The 24166-nt window shown below is 46.0% G+C and overlaps 1 protein-coding gene across 16 annotated transcripts in view; it reads right to left on the minus strand.

Annotated features, from left to right (window-relative positions):
* Positions 1-24166, minus strand: part of LOC118502549 (C-terminal-binding protein) — a 45835-nt gene that overhangs the window by 12638 nt on the left and 9031 nt on the right. Inside the window, exons 2-3 of one of the 16 annotated variants that reach the window (XM_036034832.1) lie at positions 18173-18226; positions 69-180 (exon numbers count right to left, since the gene is read on the minus strand). The exons of the other annotated variants lie outside the window; for them this stretch is intronic. The gene's annotated coding sequence lies outside the window, so the exon portion shown is untranslated. The remainder of the gene's footprint in view (positions 1-68; positions 181-18172; positions 18227-24166) is intronic. 16 annotated transcript variants of the gene reach the window in all.

Below are 24166 nucleotides of genomic sequence, written 5' to 3' on the forward strand. Positions count from 1 at the left end.
TCCCAAAGGAATCAAGAAATATAACTTTTTGGAGTATCACTATGGGAAGGTCCATCAAAATCACACACAAAACACCATGAGTACTAGGATTGACTTCAGCTCCCTATCAAAAATCGTCCTTGAAGATCGTACGAATCTCTCCAGCCGATGACGACACGACCGTGATGCAACTACAACAATCTGCAATGAAAGAAAGCGAAAAGAAAACTATTATTAGCAAACTCTAGGTGCAACACGATCATAATGGCAGTCGACACACACACACAGCAGGGAAACAAACTCAAAAAAAAGACCACCAACTTAATCACCAACTTTTCTCATTTACCCATTGCCTTGAACTATGGGGCCGTGCGAGGGCTCCTGCCAACAGGACTTGGATGGAGGGAGTGCCATCATATCAGAACTTGAGAAAAGTTTACTTTTCCTTCCTTTACACTTTAGCTACAGTTCTTTGCGCAACTTTTTCCCACCCATCCACCCATCCCATTGCCCAGTGTAACTTTGGTTCATCTTCAATCTTTTATCTTTCCCATTCTCTTTTCCTGTGTTACGCAGCGGAGTTGTGGACTGTGAGGGAACGCTCAATTCTAATCCAAAAAGTGAAACAACACTGGACCAGAAGAAGAAAAAAAGGGTCTATAGGACGCTTCTACCTTTTTTTGCATATTTTCCTTGCCATGTGTCTAGGTCGAGTGCAAAGTTTCTGCTCCACGCTCGGTGGAATGTGTATATACCACCGGCAAGAAGTTTCCCAAGTCGTAGAAACTTGGCGAGGCCACCAACAGGGGAGTGTGCAGTGCGCGGTTCATCCACACACACACAAGGAAAAAAACAAGTCAAAAGTTTGATGAAACACCGACAGGGCGGGCTGCTCGCCCACTCGCACAACAATCCTGGCATCGACCGATCGGAAGTACTTTACAGAGTTGTTCTCGATCGGCGGATATGAGTGTGTGCGGCGGTAGCGGCGGCGGGGTTTGTACAATAAAACGAAAAGTTTTAATTAAAATGTAATTAATTTACAAGCTCCCTTTGGTTCTTCTTGGGCGAACGGCGCTGGAGGAATCACGATTAAAGGCGAAAAACCACCCCACCCACATCACAAAAGCCGGCGGCGGAGAGACTAGAAACGATGCTCGAACGAACGCGAACGACCGGTCGGTGCTTTCCTCCTAGGATGGTCCTTTTTTGCTACTCGAACAGGAATTCCAGAAAAGCGAGAAGCCACCGACATCGGCACAGAAACAGCGGGCGCCGCCACCACGGATGAAGTTTGTTTCCATAGTTAATAAAATTGAAAAACAAGAAACAAACACAGATACGGCGTTGGGCAGAGATTTCGTTTCACTGCTCCCACCAAACCGATCTCCTCCCACCGAATGTTCGATCAGGCGAGTTATTCGGTCAAGTGGAAAAGTTATGCGCTGGTAGCAAACAAAAACCGAACAAAACCAGAACACGGGACAGAAGGGGAAAGGAGAAGAATGCAGTTCCTGAAGGTGGAAGCTGGACGAATGGGGGGAAAAACGTGAGGCATAATATTAATTAATTTCTTCCTTTCATCTAACACCATCTTAATTAGATAAAAAAAACACCAACAAACACTGGGTGAAATAATCATTTTCCGAAGTTAAACATAGCATTTAACATTTAACTGCATGTAAGAGGATTTGCAGTCATTTTAGGATGCTCGGAATTGGTCCAGACATTAAAGATCCTTCAAAAGGATGGATGCAATAGAGAGTTAAACGGTAGGAAGTGTACTCTCCTTAAAACGTTCAAGCAAAGTTTAATCTTAAAGCCGAAGAAATGGTCCTCAATGGTCCTCGTGGCAGTTGCTTCCTCCTTTCATGGTACTGGGGCTGAAAAGTTTCACGAGCAAGAAGTATTCAACGAACAAAAAGGACACACGCACACACAAGCAGCCACTCGGATATTGCCGGTTATAGCGAGACAGAAAATGGAAAAACCATTTTCCAACCCATCCTTTTGCCATTCGTGGTGTGTTACTGCGAGTGAGCGTGATATTCCGAGGACTCTTTCTCACTCTGTATCCCTTTCTCTCTCTCTCTCTCTCTCGTTTACTCTTGATTTCAACTTTATACTTTCTAGTGCGGAGTGGAAAAGAAAACTTTTCCAGCAAGTAGCTTTAAAACGAGTTGAAAGGAAGCATTTTCCCGACGGGTTTCCACACTGTGGAGTTTAAAGAATTTTCGATCGAACTAGAGAATGTTTGGAAAACTTTTGACTGTTGTTTGGTAATGAATGTTTCACTAGATTTTAAGGCATTAATTGTTAATGTAAAATATAAAGAGAACAAGACAATAATATCACCAGGATCGATTTACTTCATTTATCCCACACAAACATCGTGTCGCTTCGACTCCTGCAATGGAAGCCAACAGTCTCGATAAAGAACGAGACCTCCTACGAACACAATTCTTAAGGAAGAATTTCTCTCGGTTCTTTATAAAAAATTCCTCGAAACAACAAATTATGAAACGGAAAATTATTGCAATCGAATTTAAACAGATCAAGCATGTTTTAAAGTTACCCAAAGAGCTTGAGAAAGGTTTTGCCCACCATTTCATCGCCACAACGCAAGCCATGGACCAACCAGTCTCCGGCTGCATGGCGACGCACAGCCTACTGGACAAATGTAAAGTGCCGCGTGGCGAACGGCGTTCTCTCTCTCTCTCGCTCTCTCTCTCTCTGTCGCTTGCAACCAGTCAGTGTTGCCAAACCAAGGATTTTCACCAGGAGTTGAAGCGTGCGCGTTTAGACTTTAGCTGGAAGTTTCTATGTGTTTTTATTGCTGGCGCTCACTACACTACCGGTATTTATTCTTATCCGCTAAATTAATACACACACACGCGCACGTGGAGAGAAAATGGGAGACAGGCTGAGCAGAGAGCGTTGCGGAGTGAAGTGTGTTATTTGCATCTCTACTACAATCATGCCGGCATTTTCATGAGCAGGGGTAATATTGCTTCATTCTTGCTTTCCCTTATCTCAGTCATCTAACTTTACGGCAAAAAGTTGGCCAAGTTTCTGATAGCGTTGTTGGAGCAGGTTAAGTCATCACTACCACCACCCACCCACCAAATCCACCAACATGATGACTTTTCTAGGACTTTTCTCTTTCAAACCACCCAAAAGCGCACACACACACTCACAAAACACCATTTTCCAACTTTAGCTAATACTTTCCCGCACAGAAGCCGCCGATAAGTTAGGAAAGTTACTTTTCGGCATCGCGCGGCTTCAATTGACCTCTTCTCGGAGCGAGTGAGCGCGAGAGATACAAAGCGGGACAAAGCGATTGGGAGGGGAAGGGCGATTGGAGGCTGCGTGAGTGAGAGAGCACACACTCTATCCTGAATATCCTTGCCCCTACCTACCTCAAAAGCAAAACTGTTCCGCACCAAATCCGCCCCAACCCCAAAGTTCTGAAGGGAAAACTCGGGAGCAGCACAGAAGTTGGTTGAGGCGAACAAAGTTTGGACACGACCAGGGGCCGCGACAGAAGTTTTGGTACGCAAAAGTTTGATGGGAAATTGTACGCACCGTCCACCAACCTTCACATCCGAACAGGACCTCCCATTGCTCCACTCGTCCTGTTGCCAGCTTTGGGGAAAGTCTCGCGGATCGGAGGAGTTTTAGAACTTTCTCATAGGCAAATGCCGGGTTAGATGTTGTATGTGTGTGTATGTGAGAGGATGGTGGTGACGGCGTCGGTTGTTGTGATCCTTTCAATCCCCCCCCCTCCCCCCCCCTCAAAAAAGCCGGCTCCACCGGCAAACGTTCTTCTCTCGTGATGGAATAACTTTTTCGCCCAACTTGCTGCAACTCGCCACTCTCGCGCCCCGACCACCGTTTGGTTGGTGTTAATCGGCGCTACTACCCCTTTTTGACGCAAAACTTGACTTGTTCCCCATCTTACCCATCCGTTTGGAAAATGTTTGTGCTGCTAGTCTCGTACGCGATAGCGGAGACGAGGAAGCGTTGCAAGATAAACATGGGGACAAGTAGCGCGCGAAAAGTTTGTAAACTTCCGTCAACTAACTTTCCGTTGAGCCACCGTCGTCGCCGCCGCCACGTGCCACCACCCGGCAAACCGAGCGTCGCTAGTGCCCGAAAAGTTTGGTGAGAAAAGTTTAAGGCACGGCGAAAAGTTTCCATCAAGGCGCGACATTGGAAGGGAAGAAATTTCAATCGATCGTAAATTTGTGATTTTGCTTGATATCTTTACTATACAAAAATACTTTACTTTCATTCACAAAAAAAACCTTCCAGACAAAAATTGTGTGTATCGTCACAAACCAGCTCCGATGGCTTTAAAAGGGAGTTGCTCTGAGCACCTGTGTGAGGCACTCCCCGTCTAACTCTCTTCCTGTCCTTTTCTACCCGGCATTGCCATCGCAGTGGAAGTTTTAATAGTAACTGATCCAAAAGCCATTAAGCACAACAATACATAATTATCTTCCCCCACCGCCTAGTGCCCGGGGACAGCCCGTTCTCCTCACACCCTTGCTCTCTATCCTTCGAGCAAAAATCAACCAACGGTGACAACAATTTTTGGAAGCCATTTTTCTTCAGTCGTGGCATTTGGGAAATGGCGAGGAGGCCTGGGTGAAGGAGGATTAAAACACAGCAAACAAACAACAAAAAATCACAAAAAAGGGACACGTTTTTGTACAATTGTGTACCTCTTACTTCACGGTGCAGAAAAGTCCCCAACGTCACCAATATCATCGTGCTTGCTTGCTTGCTGCCGATCAACACAAAACAACTGGTGGGTGGATGAGGGGGCAGTTGGTGGTTGGCGGAAGTGTCACCGCGCACCCTCCTCGCTCGTTCGTGCTCTGGAACCACCCCATTCCCCTTTCCTGTCAACCATTTTACTTTCTCTCCGATGGTGCTATGCTGCACATGCGCAGTCCCTTCCGGAATGTTCTCTGCTCCCTTCCTTCCCCCTTCCGCGGTTTTTCCCCCATCTCACACTCATTCTGCCGGCCCTATCCCTATCCCTATACATATCGGAACCCTATTGGAATCCATTATCCGGTTGCCACCTTCGAAGGACAACACACCGGCCGACCGTCGCGCGGACCCGATCGGAACACGAACGGAAGGACGAAACAACAACCAAATGAGTCTGGCTTGTGCGCTGACGATGATGGAAAGTGAAGAAGCGGCACAGCGGGCAGGCTGACTGCGAGACGAGCCTCTCCACACCGACGACGCCATTACACGCCGGTCACAAGCGCCACAAAAGCCGGTAAAACTCTCAGCAACACAGGACACGGGTGGGACCGCGCGACACGGTTGAGGGGTTTAGGTTGTACACGGTTTTAGTGGATAAATTTATGAATTTCTTCCCACTTCCGGACCAACCCCACCACCACCACCAAGAGCGCCACCCATTCCGGGCGTTCCCCGCACCCAGGGAATGTCCGCATTCTCGTGGATGCCGTTGGAGAAATTTGAGACCGTGCGCCGGCATATAAAAACAACGGAAAGAGTGTGTGTGTGAGAGAGAGAGAGAACGAGAGAGCGAGACAGTGTATTGCAAGTAAATATTTATTGCTGTAAAAACCTCGCCTCTTTTAATGGCTTACTGCCTCTGCCTGCCTGAGGTGTCCTCCTCCCTCCTCGTTAAGCCACCCACCCAGGCTTCCAGCCTTCGCTCCATGGCGGGGGGTTGCGCTTAAAAAGTTAAAGTATTATTTTCCTCGCGTGAAAAACTTTAACAGTTAATTTGTCGTTTTTGTTGGAAAGGAGTTTTTTATGCTGCGGGGGTTTTTTTTTTATTCAAGGAAAATTATAATTTGATAATCGCAAGAAAACAAAGAAACAGAGGGAATGAATAAAGAGAGGGAAAATGTACAGAGTGGTTTTGGCGAATGTAGGGAGGAGTGGTTTTGGCGAGACAAAAATTTAGGGAGGGATGTTTTTTAATTTCTCATTTCCCCCCAAAATTAGTTATTTTTAATTGAATTCTCTTATTGTAATTACAAAATAAAATAAATGACCAGTTTAAGCTAAAGATAATCTAAAAAAATAAACAAAAGTAGACAAACTCTACTAATAACATCACTCATTCGCCATGCGCCACCATGCGTCTCCATTTACGGACGAATTTTCCCCCACCAAAATATATTCACAAATGCTCCTCCCCTCATGTTCATTCATTAGCAACAAAACAACCTCATGCATGATTCTAATGAGACGAAATGCTAAACAAGCCCGCAACTGTTTTGTTAGTGCAAAAATTACAATAACATTTCACACTTCTAGCATAGACCTCGGCGTCGTCCAGAGTCCACTGTCCCAAAACGCGAAAAACAAGAAAGCCGGCACATAATTGGGAGAGTTTGGGCCAAAAACAGTTTCCAAAAAGTTTCTTTAACAACAAACTTTCCACCGTCGACCGCGTCAGGCAGGAGAGGAAGAGCGTGTGAGGACACGCCGGGGCCAGCGAAAAAGCAAAAAAGTTTTCCTTGATTTTCTCGAAACTAGTTCGAACTTCAGCCCACCATCATTCCATCACACGCAAGCCTCTCCCTCCATTGTGTTTGCGTCTCTTCCTTGAACGATGGGAAAAGTTTCGCCGCCAACTTTGATTCCTTCCACAATTTGTCTTCCTACCAATAACCCCCACCTTCTCGTTGTTCGGTGGTGGGAGGACCTTCTCCTTGCTTCTCTACCTTTACCTAAAGACAACCTTGTGTCTCTAAAGCAGCGTATGCTTCGATCACTCAAGACACACGGAACCCACCGGACTAGGAATGGGGTGTCGGCGGCAAGCGTCTCGCGGCAGAAGACAATAGAACCCCATCCCTTCCATTCAACACACATTTGGTAAGTAGCGAGAGTTGTACCCGAGCAAAAGTTATGTAAGTGTACAACAACACCAAATTTTCACCCTTTTTCTACACCCCCTATTCTCTTTACCCTCCCCCACTATGATCCAACCAGTGTCCTGCCAGTGTTGCCCATTGTGGTCGAAGCAGTATCCGGTTGATTCATCCAGGCACTGTTGTGAAGTGAAAAGCGGAATCGCGCATCTCTCCTCCCCCAATTCTGTGTCGCCCATCGATGGACCATCGCTTTTAGGCGTAACGCAAAGTAGGCGAGCAAAAATTGTTGAGCAATTTTTGCCCCCCGCCTTTTAACTCCCGACGCCGTTCACTCGCTGGAGGAAGTTTTTCGCCGTTCGGAAAAGTTAGAAAAACCGGAAAAGATGCCACTGCACTCTTCCGAGACATGACAGCCAGAATCACACACAGAGAGGGAGTGAGGGGTGTTTTTTCTTCCCTTATAGAATAGGGAAAAGAAGATGTAGGACATTGTGTATGAGTACGACTCACACACACACACACACACACACACACACACACACACACACACACACCCAGCAGGATGACACAGTATGTTTTTGTGTCGTCGAGCAGCAAGATAAACTCTCCCGCTTTGGGGGCGCACCACCGCCACCCACTGTCGTCATGTGGAAACTTTTGTTTTGCTTTCCCTTCTATTCCCTTTGTCAGGGTGTGGAGAGGAGCCGGCCAACGATATCGCACAGCACTCGGCAGAAAGATCACGCGAAACGGGTTAGAGAGAGAGAGAATATGGTGCGGCGGCGTCGTGCCTGGGCATGAGATGGGCAGAACAACTTTGCTGACTTTACTTATTAAATGTAGAGCGCGAACCAACAACAACAAGAAAAAAACGTTGGAGGAGTATGGATTTTTCCGAACTGGAACAGGTGCGGGAAAGCGGAAAACTTTATAATATCAACTTTTGAAGAAGAATTTTCTACACGGCGTTTTTGTATTGCATCGATATTTATGATGCATTTTTGTAAGGGGTATTTGCAAACAATTTTAAGCATTCTTTTAGCAAAAATAAAAAATAGCTTTTAAATAAATAATAAAATAACAATAATTTTTAATAAATAATTCAAATCTCCAATTTTATCAAAATTAAAATCAATAGAACGATGAAAATGCTTCGTGCAAAAGGAAAAGGCAGAACAACACATTCAACAACTAGACAGCTCCAGGACATAAGTCATTTAAGAGCAGGTAGTTCCATTTCAAATTTCAAGATGTGCTCTTTTACATTCCATTAAGCCCTAACGGCGAGGGGTTCACATAAAACAGGGACAAAACTTCCGAGAAAAATTAATTTTCTCATTCTGTAATGCCAAGTAAATGGGGCAACAGGCAACAGCATCAAATTCGGCGACAGATATCTTGTTTTAATTTCGCTATATTGCTTCAAATTTTTATGTCGTTTTTTCAAAATTTGACTTGAAATTGTTCAATGTCTTGAGCATCTGGACCAGACATCGAAATTCTGTAATAAAAATATCGATTCCAAAAGTCTGCCTTATTTAACAATATAATAGAGATCATAACAACTTACTCCGATTCCTCCAAATTGGACATGAAGTTCGAACCGCTAAAACTATTTTAGACATTTGCCAAATGTTTTTTCGGCAGATCTGTCACAGACAAGTACTCCAATGATCGGGATTATATTTACTAAATTCATCTTTCAAGAATATACTACGGTGCCCTGGACAAATTCATCACTCAGGAATATACTCTGATGCTCCAGATTAATCCATATTGTTCCAGAGCCAACTCCAGAGTGATCCGTAGGCGCATCTACAACTACAAAAGCCTCGCAAAATAGAACTTTATCGGAGAGTTCCTAACCTGGATAATCGTAGTAGAGAATCTGAGAACCTGAGAAGGGGCGGGGTGGTAGAGACGACAACGGCAGAGCCGGGGTTCAAATCCCATCTGACTCGTTCTCCCATAGTGAGGACTAGACTTAAGTCTAGTAAGCCGGAAATTTCCGGCATGACCTAAGAGGTCGTTAGACCAACAAAGAAGAAGAAGAACCTGAGAAGCAACAGACCACCTAAACGTTCGTCACTCTCCTTGCATCCCATGTATTTGCGCCGCCTTAAAGCACAATTTTAACGGTTTAATTCGAGCTACAAAACGTCCAATGTCAGCAGTATTATTTTGTTTTCATCACGCATAACATACCCCCCTCATTTCTCTTTATTCGATCATCATCTATCCATTTCCTTGCGAATTGCAACAACAGCATAAATAAAGCTTGCTGGGGGGTGCCGGTGGTATGCCGGTGTGTGAGTGTGTGTTTGCGACATACCATAACATTGCTTTGAAGCATATCGCTAACTAAGCATGAATGAGCACCACGGCAACACAATCACACACACATACACCCATAGGAATGGTGAGAAAAACAAAAAGTGTGAATCTGGCAAACGTTCGCAAATTTCCATAGCAACGCCAATCTTGTTGTTGTGTAATCTTTGCTCGCAAGAAACTTCGTTTGCAAACCGAATTCGTTGCTTTATTTATTGATTTTTGTTTACATCTTGAGAATCGAAATGCGCCAAACTGTTTTCTAAAGCAATAAGATCAGCGATAGGAAAGCTTCAAGCATATTTAGCGGTCTTTGTCACATAGCTACTCTCCTTGAGGTCGAAAATATGGTCACTCGTCTACCATATGCATTTCTTTGATCCTCTTTGCTGTAACTACTGAACTTGTTAGTTTTCGCCTGCTTGCTCCACACACGGCCCTTGGGACTATCCGCCCCTCGTTTTCGGCTTGATTTCAGATGTGTCAGCACAGAAGCGGTTCCATTGTGACAACTAGTAGTAAAACGGACACAATTTTTGTTGAGATAGCGCATTTTGCACTGATGGCGCAATATTTGAAAAAGGGCGAAAGAAAGCGACTGTTGACATCGAACACCCGTATGCAACTGCACACGTCGTCCGTTCGAAAATCGGGTTTGCTGTGCGTACAACAAACCAGCAAAACAAAATGTTATTCTAGCCATTAGGGAGAGCTAGGGAGAAGGACGACGGCGACCGACCCGGACGGTTTTCTTCATTTTTTCTTCACTTCCGCAAATTGTTGAGCTAAGAATAGATCGATGATAGCAGAAACAGTGATAGAGCGGTAGAGCGTGCGAAATATTTTGCATACTTTTTTCCCCTTTTTTTTGTATCGCTTCAAACAGACTTCAAACAACCACCCTGATGCCGGCCGCGTCCCACACACGTCCACAACCTTGTGATTTCACAAGCAATGAAAAATATGCTGCCTCCGCCAGGTGAAACGAGTTGAGAGACATGAGGAGAGTAGGAGGTTAAGGAGAGCGGCGCAAGAAAGAAGGAAAAAATACAGAAACTCCCCATTTGCGATCAGATGTTCTACGAACGTAACGAACAGCAAACAAAAACAGGCACAGAGTTTCCCGTAAATTAAACGAATATTTCGCACCAGAAGAGCGAGCAGCAGAGAAGCGTCATCACGATTTATGTCCAACGACACGGCAAGGTTGTGTGTGGTTTCAGTTATGTGGTCTCAGTCTCGGTGTGGCCTTTGTTTTGAGGCAAAGATTTGAAAATAGAATGGCAACAAGCTTGATAGGGCCAAAAATAAGAAATCGTTTATATATAATAATATCTCACCATCTGCGTTAGGTGAGCAAGATGGTAGGGAGAAAGCAGAAAAAAAAGCTCCCAACGATGTAGATTACATGCACTCATCGGATTTTCCCATTATTATTGTGGGGGGCTATACATCCCCCCTATTCATATGATCAGATGTGTTTGAATGCTCTTTTTTGTGTATTTTTACGTCCGCGACCTGTTTGATATAGGGAGGTTACAGCGAGGAATCAAATGGCTCAGAAATTGAGTTGGGAAAATTTGGTAGATTTATTGTAGATAGGTCAATCTTGCTCGATTCCTACATCCTAGAAGTCTACTACAAAAATGTTGCCAATCCTTCAGCAGATAGCCTTAGGAAAAATCTACCGACCCAGCTTAGGACTCCAGTCTCGTATCTCTTTGATCGAAGACGCGCCAAATAAAGATTTGCTTCACCATGTGCATGGATACTCTGACACCTGGCTCCATGACTTAAAGCGACAAAGGTTGAATTAGGTGCAATTAGTTCCTTATAATACTTGTTCAACCTCTTCTTCCTTCTTCTCGTCACTACAACCTCGAGAGGTCTCGTCCAGCCATTTTTGGGTCTCAGTGACTTGCTTTTGCCAGTAGCTGGATAATCAGTCTTGTGTACGGGGAGACTGTCTGGATTGGATTTGATCCCCGGTCCTGCCGTGTGAAGACCACCAGAACGCTTTTCACCCTTCTTCAGAAGTGTAAATTTGTAATTTTTTTTCCAATTTCTTGAGTCAAGCTGATTTGCGAGTAGGTTGGGGTAAAGCTGCCTCACATCAAGCGCAAAACCAGAGTCAGGCTAATGAAATATCGTTAAAAACCCAGACGATCAAAAATTGATTCACCTCCAACTAATCACACCCGAAGCGACCATCGTCTCTACCACAGCACCCAAGGCAGCAGCAGTGGGATGCATATTTAAATGCGATGCGAAATCGCTAAACGCTTTTCTACCCCCTACCCCTCATCGCTTTTTTTCACGCCCAGCCTGAACACACTACCGATGCAAATTCATCCGTTTTAAATTTAGTTCATATTTTCCTGCCGCGGTGATGTAGTGCGCCGAAAAGAAATAGATGGAAGAACAAGCGCAAGCAAAACCCCCCCCCCATCATTGCCAATCCTTCATTGGAGCGGAGCACGGTCGGTCGGTCATTGTCTGCCGTGTCGTCTGGTCTTTCTTCGCCGGTTGAATATTTATGTCGCGCTGGCAACGTCAATAACCGCGAACGGGGCAAGATAAGGTATGAGGAGCAGGGTGTATATAGGTACCACCCGAAGGAAGGGGGTGGGGGAATACATACGCATGGCTCCCGACTGCTCTTGAGGATCGCGATCGTTTTTAGCTTTATATGTTTGTAGGGAAAACAGTGGAGAAGAAAACGACCCACCCAAGCCAAGTCCGCGCGCGCGGTTAAAGCACATGCTAACTACGCAGATGTTATTTAAATATACAAACATCGGTTGAAGCTATTTATAAACCGGGTGGTACCCACCCACCCCACCCAAGCGCAGCATTGCATCTCTCCTCCTTCTTCTTGATTGCTAAAGCGCGTTGGTTGGGCATCACACCATCATCATCGCCACTCATTTTACACATCCCAATGCTGCTGCTTCTTCTCGTCGCACCACTTGGATCTGAGCAATCTGCACACAGAGGTATCTTGGAAATATGATAATGATCCTGCTATACGCTGCATAGCAGCAGCAGCGGGCAGGTTAAATGGTGATGATGACGGGCGATCGTAGTAAGGCCTGGAGGAGAAGAGAACATGGGGTGTTTGCATTTCTCCGGTGATGGGCTGGCAACAACCACATGCATCCACCGAAACCCCTTACGTCGCCGATGGTTGCTTCGATTGGTTGGATCATCGATGATGCTAGTAGAACGCCAATGCTTCGATGCAATTCATCGAGCTGTTCGCATCATTTGCTCTGGTGGAAGAAGATGGCGTTTCTCTCTGTATCTCTCTATCCTTTCCCTGCCAGTAGCAATTGCAACCGCAAATTACGCAACGCTTTTAACGCGCTGGGAAAATAATATGGATGGGGGGGTGGAACAAAACAAAAAACATTGTGACAAATTTTCACTACACTTTTCCCCCTTTTTCCCGGGGAGGGTTTTTTCCTCATCGCTGTCCGTCGGTGGTGCGGTTTTGGGAAAATAAAGCGTACAGCTTTTCAGCGACGCATCAGCAAAATATAACAACAGGCCCCATTAATTTCCCATTAAAAGCGTTTGGCACCCCCATTACCGTTGCGGGGTGTTCACGCTGAAACGAATGCAATATGATGCGACGATAAACTGTTCTCTCTACTCACACGCATACACACAGAAATGCGAGCATTGTAGCAAAATATTAGTTGTGAAAATTCCATCCCGTAGTAGGGTGAAAAGCAAGCAACAGTGAGTATTTACGATCGAGTACAAGCATTCCAATGCATTACTATTTGTGAGGGCTCCCACGAAAATATTTAGAAGTTAAAAAAAATAGCTAACCCAAAGAAGCTAAATAATGCTATGCTCACTTCCTCTTCAACTCACTCTCTTCCAATGAATATAGGGAGTCTTAGCGAAACATGCACTCTTCTAGCTCGCAAAAGCGCGCATTTCTAGCTTGCTTATCAGTATGTGTCGGAACGATAAGCACGACACCCGCGTGTGTGTGTGTGTGTGTGCAGCGAACCAGTGAAAACAACAAAAGTAAAAACCAAAAACAGCAAATCTGCTCACCCCCCCTCCGGACGCGGTTCCGACCGACCGACCACACCTCGACGGTTGTTGTTGTCTTCAAATCGCGTCCTCTCAGGTGCCCTTCGAAACAAGGTCTTGTTGTCGCGGTGAAAAAGTACACAACAACCTTGAATCGAGTCACAACGCACACTCGCTCACCCACCTTCCTTGCATACCCCTTCACCAGTTCTCCCCCCCCCCCCCCCGGCCTTTAGTTCAACTCAACGACAGGGCGACGCGTTTCTTTTCTACCGTTGCGCTCGCCGTGTTGAGCCGTGTGTGTGTTCGATCATTCCCCTGCAACAACGGTGGATACAGACGGAAGGGTAAGCACCCGGTGCACGATGGGTGACACAAACTGAGCACTGTGAGGGCAATAACAACAACAACAGCAAAAAGCGCACACACATCACACACAGAGAGCAACAATAATAGACACAGCGAGCGAGCGAGACCCAGTTGTGTGTGGGGCTACCGATACGGAACGTGACAACTCGAAGCAGTAGTAGTCGCGGCGGCTTGTTTATCATCCCGCAGGGAGGGTACCGTTTTGTGAATACTGTGACGCGTTTTTTGGTAAGAGTTAGAGAGCATCACAGGACTGGGGGGGTCGATATTGATTGCTGTTTGTAATATTTATAACAAAGTACTGCTTTTAAGAATGTTCGCCCATTGAGCACATAAAAATGGAACGAAAATGCCCCTCCGGAATAAGTAGTGGCACCAGTGGGAAGTTCCAGGTTGCAATAAGGACCATGTCGTCCAACGCTCTTACCAAGTGACTTAGTTATTTGGGCCTGGTCGAATAAAACAGGGCTCTTCTATCAGTCAAAGACGCCTCATCGTCCATGGGACATCATCTATGAAGAGACCTCGTAGTCTAAAGGGTTTGAACGTATAACAAAGGGCTCTTCTACTAAGAGGACATTATGATCAAAGACGCCTCATCGTTCATGGGACATCATCATCTGAACTTCAATATAAACTTGTAATAGTATTTCTAACATAACCTACCCTAACAGCATGAGAAATTGAATGTTGACGCTGAACAAAAATTGGAAAGAAACTAAGCAATGGCAAGTAGATATTAAAGACAATGTGACGAGAAACTGAGAGACTATCTCTACATACACATCACTGTAGTAAACCGTATAGTAATAAGCAGAGGAGGTTAGAAACAAGGGACACATCAACTAAGACCAAGTAAGTGATCGCTAATGCATTTTATGGTTGACAATCATATGGGTGATCTTCGCCGGCGAGGCTCATAGATCGTCGTGAATGATAGTGATAAAAACCTAACCAATTATCGTAATAACTTCCTTAAACACTAAGGGTCAGAGAAGTCACCAGCCACATGTTTCGCTACACTGAATGTACTCTTAGACCTGCAGACTAAGTGGCAAAAGTGATCAGAGAAGGTGAGACCCGTCAGCAGGCGATCGCGCAAATCCACTCGGTTGAATAGAGCTTGGTTGAAGAACAGATCTCTTCCGTTTTCTTGACCTCCGTCGAGCTTGGATTCGCAGCTGGTTGACTATTTGAACATTTTTTCTAGAACGAAAAGTTAATCTGTATCAAAAATCCAGAATCGTCAAATTGATTGATTGGTTGATAAAGAATTAAACCTATTTTATAAGAGCATTTTGTCGATAAGGAATGGTTCAATCCCCTTCCATTTTCAGTAAATTGTATGGAAAGGAAACTCCCACATAAATTCGTTAAAGCTACGTAATGGCTCAAGTGCTTTATTGGTCGAGAGACTTCAACAAGAAGAAGAATCGATACCACACACAACAAGGCCATACCATACACAGCGACAGTTTGATTTAACAACTGTATCAAATCCAGAGCGCCATCGCCACACCACACTCACTGGCTTCAGAGAATGGTATTCTTGAATCTCACCAAAGAAGGCAAAAGAAGGTGCACTGCCTGCCTGTATGGGCTCGACGCAACAGCAGAACACGATCACGATGCTGCTTCTGCTGATCCATGCTTGCCCACACCGGCCCAAGAGTAAGACGCAGTTTGAAACTGCACGGCGAAAGCTCTTCACTCCTTGGTCTTTGTTGCTTCTTCTTCTGCTCTACCCGAGCATCAACCACCCCTAAAAAAAGGCAAGTGTGCAGGCGGATTGTTAGCTACAACCAACAAAAAAAAAAAAAAAATTCAACCACCGTATAACCATCATCATGCTCCCGAAACGCTCGTTTGTGCACCACCGACGTCGTCGTGTTGCGAAAAGACGAATGTGGGTCCAACAAAAAGTGTAACGAAGAACGGTGTGTGGTGGTGGTGTGCAGTGTGGTTAGGAACATAAAAATAAAATTTATAGAAAAAAAACCCGACACGTACAGAAACGTAGACCCCTTCTTGGGCCAACAAAAACATGTCGTGAATAATAACGCAAGCCACCGCAAAACCCGCCGAAACGACCAAAAGGTGACCCCCGATGAAGATGGGGAGCGTAAAAGAAAAATGAACCGAGCCCCAACCCGCAATGAGGAAAATGCAGCGCAGATAACACAGAAAAAAAGGGAACAGACGAAAGCAAAGACAGAAAGGGGAGAAGAAAAATAGGAAAACCCAACCAAACTTCCACGTCATCAAAAGCAAACGCGTAGTAAGAGAAGAAAACAGAAAACATAAAAAAAGAAACAATTGGGTAACGCAAACAACAAACACACAGCAAAACAAAAAACATAAGAAACATGTAGAAGACAGTGAAACGAGACACGAGACGAACGAATAATATGTAACAACAAGACAATCGACTGAAAAAAAATTTAGCAAAAGAGAGAATGGAGAAAGAAAACGGAATTGAAACATGAAGAATCGAAGAGGCAAAAGTGAATGAAGAAGTGAACTTGTGAGGAGATAAAGTGGTAGGGGAGGCAAAGAGATTGGCCGCCCCCAGAATGCGCCCCCACACATCTCCTTCATAGCCTCAAGGATACACCACATAATCTTCTCTCCTCGTCGGGGATCAATTCCGAGATCGGTTCCTGCCTTCTTTGGCTCGTTGCCATAAAAGTTCAACAGCACACACACACACACTCACACACTGTGGTGAATTGGCGCAGCCGTGTCCAATTTTAGGGACGAACCAGACAACGACGACGCTACAAGAAGATGGTGGAGCAGCAAAACACAGCATAAAGCGAGAATGGCGGGGACATACCGGGCGCACTTGGATAATGATGGGACTGAGGCAACGCAAAAAAAAAGCTCGTGTAGGCAGCATTTCACGAATGCGAAGAATTGTACCATAAAGAATGAATCAGCGCTAGCAAGAGTTGACCGCGCCGGGACTTATAAGCGAAAGGAGGAAACCAGACACAATTGGAGCTATACACACAGAGACGAGGCGACGGCAGGCATGAGGAGAGCGTCTAGAGGCGTAAGAAGGGGTTGTGGTTTTTGGTGGTTGAGATTACGTGGGTAGGAAGAGAGCATCAACAATGAAATAAAATGGCATCCGAAAATTCGGGTTCCACGGCAAGTTCTCCCTTCCTCTACTTCTTGTCGTTTCCGAATATGCGCACCAATTCCACTTTAAAACTGGATCAGCAGCAAGGCTAGAGTAGAGTGACTGAGCTAGAGTAGTTGCTCCTAAAGCTGGATTCTTCTATTTTCACATTATTTTCTTTACACTTATGAACTTGAACTTCCTATTTCACTTAGAGGACTTGCCACTCAATACAACAGAGTGGAAGGTGTTCGCCATATTCTCCACAAATATTAAACCAATCGTCGAGATTAACTGCTGCTGCAAAGGCGATTAAGTATTGTTCAAAGGTTTCGCGCATAATCGCAAAGTGGGGAGCGTTGGTTCCACAAAAGAAGAAACTCAAATACACCACGACGACGACGACGACCGACGCACACCATCCGCTTGGGGCGTCACGCAATAAACAAGCGTGCACAGCACCGTTACCGACGCGTCGCTGCCGCCAACAGAAATCTGAAGAACATCAGCAACAGCAGTAAGACGCTACCGCAAACCTCTCATCCAACTGTCTCCCATTCGACCCTTGGCTCCGTTTTGCCCCCCCCCCCCCCCCCATTCGCTTCGACTGCCTCTCCCCCTCCCCAATCACATTATTCGCGAGTGCTTTTTCGCACCGGAAACGGATCGAAGTAACAAACGAAAACTGAAGCGAATGAAGCTCCAAAGACAACAACAACCACCACCACTCGCGGTACGGGGCGAGTCTTCGCTTCACGGTTTCGTTTGCCTGTTTCTTGTACCTCTTCTTTCAATACGCCCGTTGCAAAAGTGGTTTCAATTCTACTCCACTCACCAACGGACCCTGACGCCTTGTTGGCCGCGCGCGAAGGTGAACGCAACAAAAAGGTGAAAATCAATAAATCACCGCGCCGCACCGCCGCCATACCTACAACATCGTCGCTCTCATTTGGGACCATGCGGTTGTGGTGTTGTGGTTCGGTAGGTTTCAGCTCACCGTTACAAGGCGAGAGACCATGACAAACTGTATCAAAAGCCGTCAGAACAGAAATAAGAAAAGGAGCTTGAATGAAATGGGTGACGATGAGGCAGTAATATTAATATAACTGTACAGAATGTTCTGGAAATTAAAATACTTCAGGGGGACAAAGATAGTTAATTATTTAACTGTTTAATAAAAATGGAGGACTATTCCTTGAGGTTCTCCAATGGCCGACTGAGTAAAGTTACCGATCTTCACATGATGGACATGGAATTCGAATCCTGAAGGACTTCGGGGACTGATTGGTTGGTTGATTAGGTAATAATGACCTAGGTTAAGTCTAATGTCTCAAGACTTCATTGGTGTGATCATATCAAGGATGCCAGAAATGACAGGCCAAGACCTCTCTCGAGGTTCGTAGTACACAATTTATTTTGGATATATTTAACTTACCTTTAAATTGCTGGCATTTGGACAAAACTAAAAGGAGAGGTCGTCTAGTTAAACCTGGAATGGAAAAATAATTTAAAACATTAGTCAAATGTACATATGAAATGAATCTAATTAAAAACACAAAACAGATATTGCTTTGTGATCTACTTTCTCGAGATAAGAGGCCCATGTGGAGTAACAGAGAGATCTTATTGAAGGGGTACGACGATATGAATAAGAGGATATTATAATAATTTAAAATTAATACTTCTAGGACTTTGGTGCCCTCTGATCCTTTAAATAATAAATTGATAGGCTCATCAGTTCATACACATTTGAAGATAGCACCGGCGCCCTGGTAACGGTCAATGGAGATCTATATCTGGAACGAGCCAACGCGACTTTGTAGCAGATGAGATTGCCGAACAAGGCACGGGTGACTATTGATTACAGCAAAATGTTAATCTACGCCATAAAGTTGGAAAAGCCGAGCCGTCGTCTTTCTGGTTCGAAAATCTGCCTTTTTCAGTTGTACAACTGAGTGGCTACTCTTCAATGACTTAAGGTCTGTATATGGACGCTAATAAATCGTTGCAATGCAAAATGTCGAAGAAATGGCCAATTTCTGTAATCATCTGGCAGCATACTTTGGCCGATGGCATCTTCAAGATGTAACCAGTCACACATCCCATCATTCGCAAAGGTCAAGCCCATGTGCAAGCAAAGAAATATTTCCTACTGCTGAGAATCCCTCTATTGGCATGATTTGCCTGGTAAAAAGTTTACCAAAAAAGCAAAGTTACTCCTCGACTGATAACTACAAAGAGAAGACGGAACGAAAAACAAAACCTCAAAAAGCAATTAAATTAATTTGCCAAAAAAGCAACTCGAAAGTGCTCAACTGTCAAGCGCAACGAGCATAAATAAAGCGGAGTAATAAAGGAGTTTAAATCCCATTACCAGACTTCAAAACATCGCCCGATTTTGGACAGATAGACGACGGCGATGGGCGACGACGACGACAATGACGATAACTACCACCAAGGAAGCGGGGCCTAATCATAAGCCATCAACATCCCCCCCCCCCCCCCCACCCAGAAGCATCGGAGACGAGCGCGGACGTGCATGCGCCCGTTTACACTAGAGATTAGGAGGTTTAACCCGTGGGGGCACAACAGGAAGAAAAGGCATCACTTTAAACTGCACTGTGTTGTGGGACGAGCGAAATTGTGCCTTTAACGTGAAGCAAACACAGCCACAATAATGCTTACACAATGCCCCAATCCTCCTTGCCACCTTACATTACGACAGGAAAAAGCCATCTGGTGATAAGAGGCACCCCATCAAACTCATGTGCATGGGGAGGGGAGGATGATGATTTTGCAGAGGAGCGCGCAGCACCAGATATTCTGGAGCAATTCAGCCTGAGCGCTGCCTGAGCTGATTATTTCACCCATGGCGGCTCGTGGCGCTTCAAAGCGCGAACGATGATGATGTCAGTGGGCCACAGGGCCATAGGGCGAGAGAGTAAAAGCACGAAGCGGGAAGCGGGAGAAAGGGAAGAGACGTGAGAGTAAGAAAGAGAGAGAGAGGGAGAGAGATAAGTTCGTCGCCGGTTGCACTGTTTCTCCCTTTTTCTTTGCCTTGCTGCTGATAACCGCGCGTCGTCCCATCATTTAAAGGGTCACAGACAAGGGAACAGGGCGGAAGAAGACGGACAAAGGGTAGGTGTAAAAAAAATACAAATAATTCTCATGAGATGCCCTACTGACAAGGGCGTCTCGAACACATCAGACACACACACACACAACACAACACAGCTTTGAGAATTAGGTTAGTCTAGCGGCTGGAAGATGGCGGGTTTGCGAATCACATCATGCAATGCCTGGTTACTGTTAATGTGAATTTATCAAGAAGTATAAGAAGACCTTATGGTCGATACTTAAAGGGAATTGGACAAGTGCTCTAACGTCTCAGCCCAAGGTTCGAAACGACAAGGTCATCAGATCCTCAGAGCACCCAATGGTGAATTTTAAGCACTGTTTGGTGGGCGACCTGGACCTATCACGAATTGGGTGAGATCCAAAAGAGTCTCACGATCTCCAACTTGGTAGCTCAGTAGTAGAACTTATAAACTACAAAAGAATCTTCAATTCCTGAAGTTTCACGACTGTTTTGGTGGTATTCAAATTAGTTTCTAACAAAGTAACATTAAGAGCTAGTTGGTGGCTTTGCAACTATCAGTATAAACTCTAGTTCTAGTTCTCTAGTGGATCTATAAGCTTCCAAGCAGATCATCCAGGATGAGACATTGTAGTAAGAGGAATTTCATGCTAGAAGAATTGCTGCACTCCACAACTTCTTCCGACATGCATCCTAATCTGAATGGCCGAACGATGATCACGTGGTGCAAAATGTAAACCAAACCGATGCTTCCGCCGAACTGACGCACAGAAAAGTGCAACAGCAACAAAACCAAAGCAAACAAGCGCCCACCAGCAACAGTCCGCACCAACCCAGAAGAAATCGAAGAAGCACTTAAAAGGTTACTTGGATCCGCGTTCTTCCAACGTCACCATCCCCCTTTCACAGCCTACCTTACACATCGAACAAAGTTTCAGTGAGCACTCATCTCATCGTAGCGTGTCTGTTTTCTCACAGTCAATGCTCAGAGCTCACAACAATTCTCCTCGCTGCTACCGGCATCGAAACGCACGCCAGGGGATAAGAGCACCATTTTAAGTACTCCCAAACAAAAAAAAACGACAACGACGCCACCAACTTCTCCAACCAGGGGGCGAGTTGGATAAGGGATGAAGGTGGGGGGGGCGGCTGGCCGAATAAAATAGTGATTTTTAACCCCACTCTTCTCAAACCCCCTCCGTAACCACCGTGAACGAACCAGAAACTCGTTCCATAGTGTGCGGGGCGCGGCGTGGTGCGATGGTAACATAAACTGAGAGGCAAAAAAAGCTAACGCCCGAGAGCGTCAGTCGCCGGCCGCATCCGTCGTGTATCCGCCCCGTTCTTGTTCCTCAACGCTCCGGTTTTATGCTGGGGATAGGAAAAAAAAACCAACTCCAGGGGAAGAAGAAGGGACAACGGGCAAGATTTCTGTCTGAGATGCATGTGTGGGGGGGGGGAAGAAGGGAGATGCAGGGGAGAAAAGGGAACACGCCGCACAAGGTCCGTGTGTCAGGATGAACTGCGCGCGCGATGATGCCGGTCGAGGAGGAAACCGGTTTTTCCCCCCGACGTGTCTTGTTCTACCCTTCTGGCCACCCCGTTTTCCCAGAGATTCCCAGACCCTTTCGGCTGGACACAACCATCCGGCCGCCGTCAGCGTTAGTGTGTTGCGTTGGGTGGTGGTGTTGTATGTAGCGTTGTAGCGCGCGCGCTTGGACCACCCCACAGCACTCTCACCCTCTCTCTTGTCTTTCTGGCTGATTCACGACTACCGTGCCATGACGCGCACCAGACACCCTTCGATATCCCTCCCTTCCACGGGGTAATGGAAAACCAGTTCGAAGAGAGGTTTCAGCGTTCGGAATTCCCATCTCGTTCTGGCATAACGCCACAAACACATCATCATGACGACCACGTTCTTTCCTGGGCTGCATCATCTTCTCTGGAGGGAGGAGGTCTGAGGCGAGAGTCTCCTCTCCTCTTCTGCTGCTTCTTCATATCCCTTTTTTGCTGGCTGTGTCTCGCTCTCCCTCTGGGGTACGCTAATTGAAGTCTTGCGCGTCCGTTTCTTCCCTGCCTCACACATACGCCGCCGGACAAGGAGCGCGGTCGATCTTAACTTGAACCTTCTTTCACCCAGCTCTCACGTGAGATGCATCATTCGTCTGACAAAAAGCAACAACAACCCTGCTCCACTCTTGTTTCCTCCCAGCCAACACCAGTCATCCTTCGGACAAATACGTTCCAGCAATTCGCGCGCTCTAATCTTGTCGGGAAGGTTTTTTTGGGACATTCCGACGAGAAGCAGAGTTCACGAAAAAAGGGCTGGAAGGGATGGAATGAAGTGTGTGCGTTTGTGTATCACATCATTAGCTTAGTAGGCGAATATAAACCGAGAAGCGAATGAGTGAGAGTGAGAGAGAGGACAGTTACACCCTCAAGAAGAAAGAAGAGCGAAAAGGAAAGCAACAACAACTAATGTTTAAAATTGAATGGTTTGGTGGATGACGGGAGGACGCCACGCCACGCCGGGCGAGAGACAGAGAGAGAGAGCATTTCAGCATAAATAGCCCTAAATTTTAACAAGCACAGTATCCCACAAGCCCCGGACTTTCGCGAAAGTTACGGTGATCGAGGGTGTGTTTTATTGGAAAAAGGCATGCGGCAGGTTGGCAAAGTAAGGAAGCTGCCCCCCCCGGTCGTCGTCGTTTTTCTCCATCCCCCTCCCCACCCAGGGTTTTGGGACGGAAAATGAGATTTATTTATAAATCGTTTTTCGCCATCACTATCGATACGTACAACAGAACAGAGAGTGAGGACCACACACTCCACATAGCGATGGAGTTGGGGGTTTGGTCTTTCTAACTTTTCCGCTTCCAGATTTCATAAGGGGTTCCAGACGTTGGGAGAAGCATGAGACGAAGTGCGAGAGGACAGCTTCGTGAAGTTTTCCCCGGGCCATGGCTACCGGCTTTAAAGTGCTTGTGTTGGTATGAGATTTCCGTTTGCATTTTCCATGCTTTAAAACGATTGGGACAACGCTGTGCCTGTTGTCTTGGAAATGGAAGATACTCTGAGAGGTTTGCTGCTACTACCACCCCATCTTCTGAACCTCACCACAGACCCCCGGGTTGCGATTCATTTCTTTCGAGCTCCTTATCGCACTCGTAACATACAACAGCGGAAAAGAAGGAAAAAAAGCATCCCACAAGGCGGCAATCGATTTTTATGACCGCGAGGGGCAGAGTAGGTAGCAGCAGCTCAAAAAGATGGAACAAATTGATTAGGAGAAAATGTAAAAAACTTCCCCACCTCTAGCTGTGTATGCATAATTTAACAACTGCGAATCAGAATCTGAGGCGAATTTGGTTGGGAGGCGAGTAAATGTGTTGTGCAAAAAAATCTCTCAGCATTATATTAAACAACAAACATTGGAGGGAGTTTGGAGGTAGAGGCGATAACGGCGCCGGTCTTCACATGGCAGTACCGGAGTTCAAATCTCATCTCTCAGGTATGGAGCACTACTGGTTCCTTTAACCTTCTTTTCTTCCACAATACTTCCAATAGGAGAAGCTCTTGTAGCTAGTTCTCGCTAGCGGTCTTCCACAACCACCCACTGAAAACGTGCCGCCGTCCGACAGCAGCCAGCAGCGCCGCGCGCGCATACAGAAGCGGCGTGTTAAATGTGATATAGATAACGTTACATTTTCCGTACCAAAACACAGTTAAACAACCGTCACGCGTTGGTATGGGGTCCGGTAAGCAGCTCGCGCGGCAAACTCGAGCACACTGTTGATAAGAGGAACGACAACCCAATCCAAGACACACGACGCACACATATGCACACGTGGACGTGCACCAAATGGAGACTCGCGCTATCTCTCCTTCTCTCACACACGAAGTGCATCCGTCTGTTGGCGGCGGCGGCGGTTGCATCGTCCGACAATCCTAACAGAGTTCCCCACAAACTTCACCGCTTTAAATGCGGTTTAAATCACGCCTGGGAGTTGGGAGTTTCTCAGCGCTTCTTCAGGCCAAAGCGATGGGCGCGCTTGCAAACAGCAAAGAGGGAGGTTGCATTAAATGCAGTTCGCATTCTCATGGTGAGTAACAGCAACAACACAGCACATACATAGCTACTGCTTCCTTCGTATGCTGCCATCGCAATGCAACTGGGAACGTAGTAGAACGGGCGCCCATCATCACCATAACTCGTTCAACAAGACTGGGAATGCATCGGGAGCACGCGAACGTCATCCCCGCTGTGCGAGAAGAGGTAATCTTGAAGAAGGCGTCGAGGGGCGGCAGCTTCTTGCGGCAGGTCATAGA

Source organism: Anopheles stephensi, chromosome 2 (assembly GCF_013141755.1).
Source record: "Anopheles stephensi strain Indian chromosome 2, UCI_ANSTEP_V1.0, whole genome shotgun sequence".
In the NCBI taxonomy this organism is placed as follows: domain Eukaryota; kingdom Metazoa; phylum Arthropoda; class Insecta; order Diptera; family Culicidae; genus Anopheles; species Anopheles stephensi.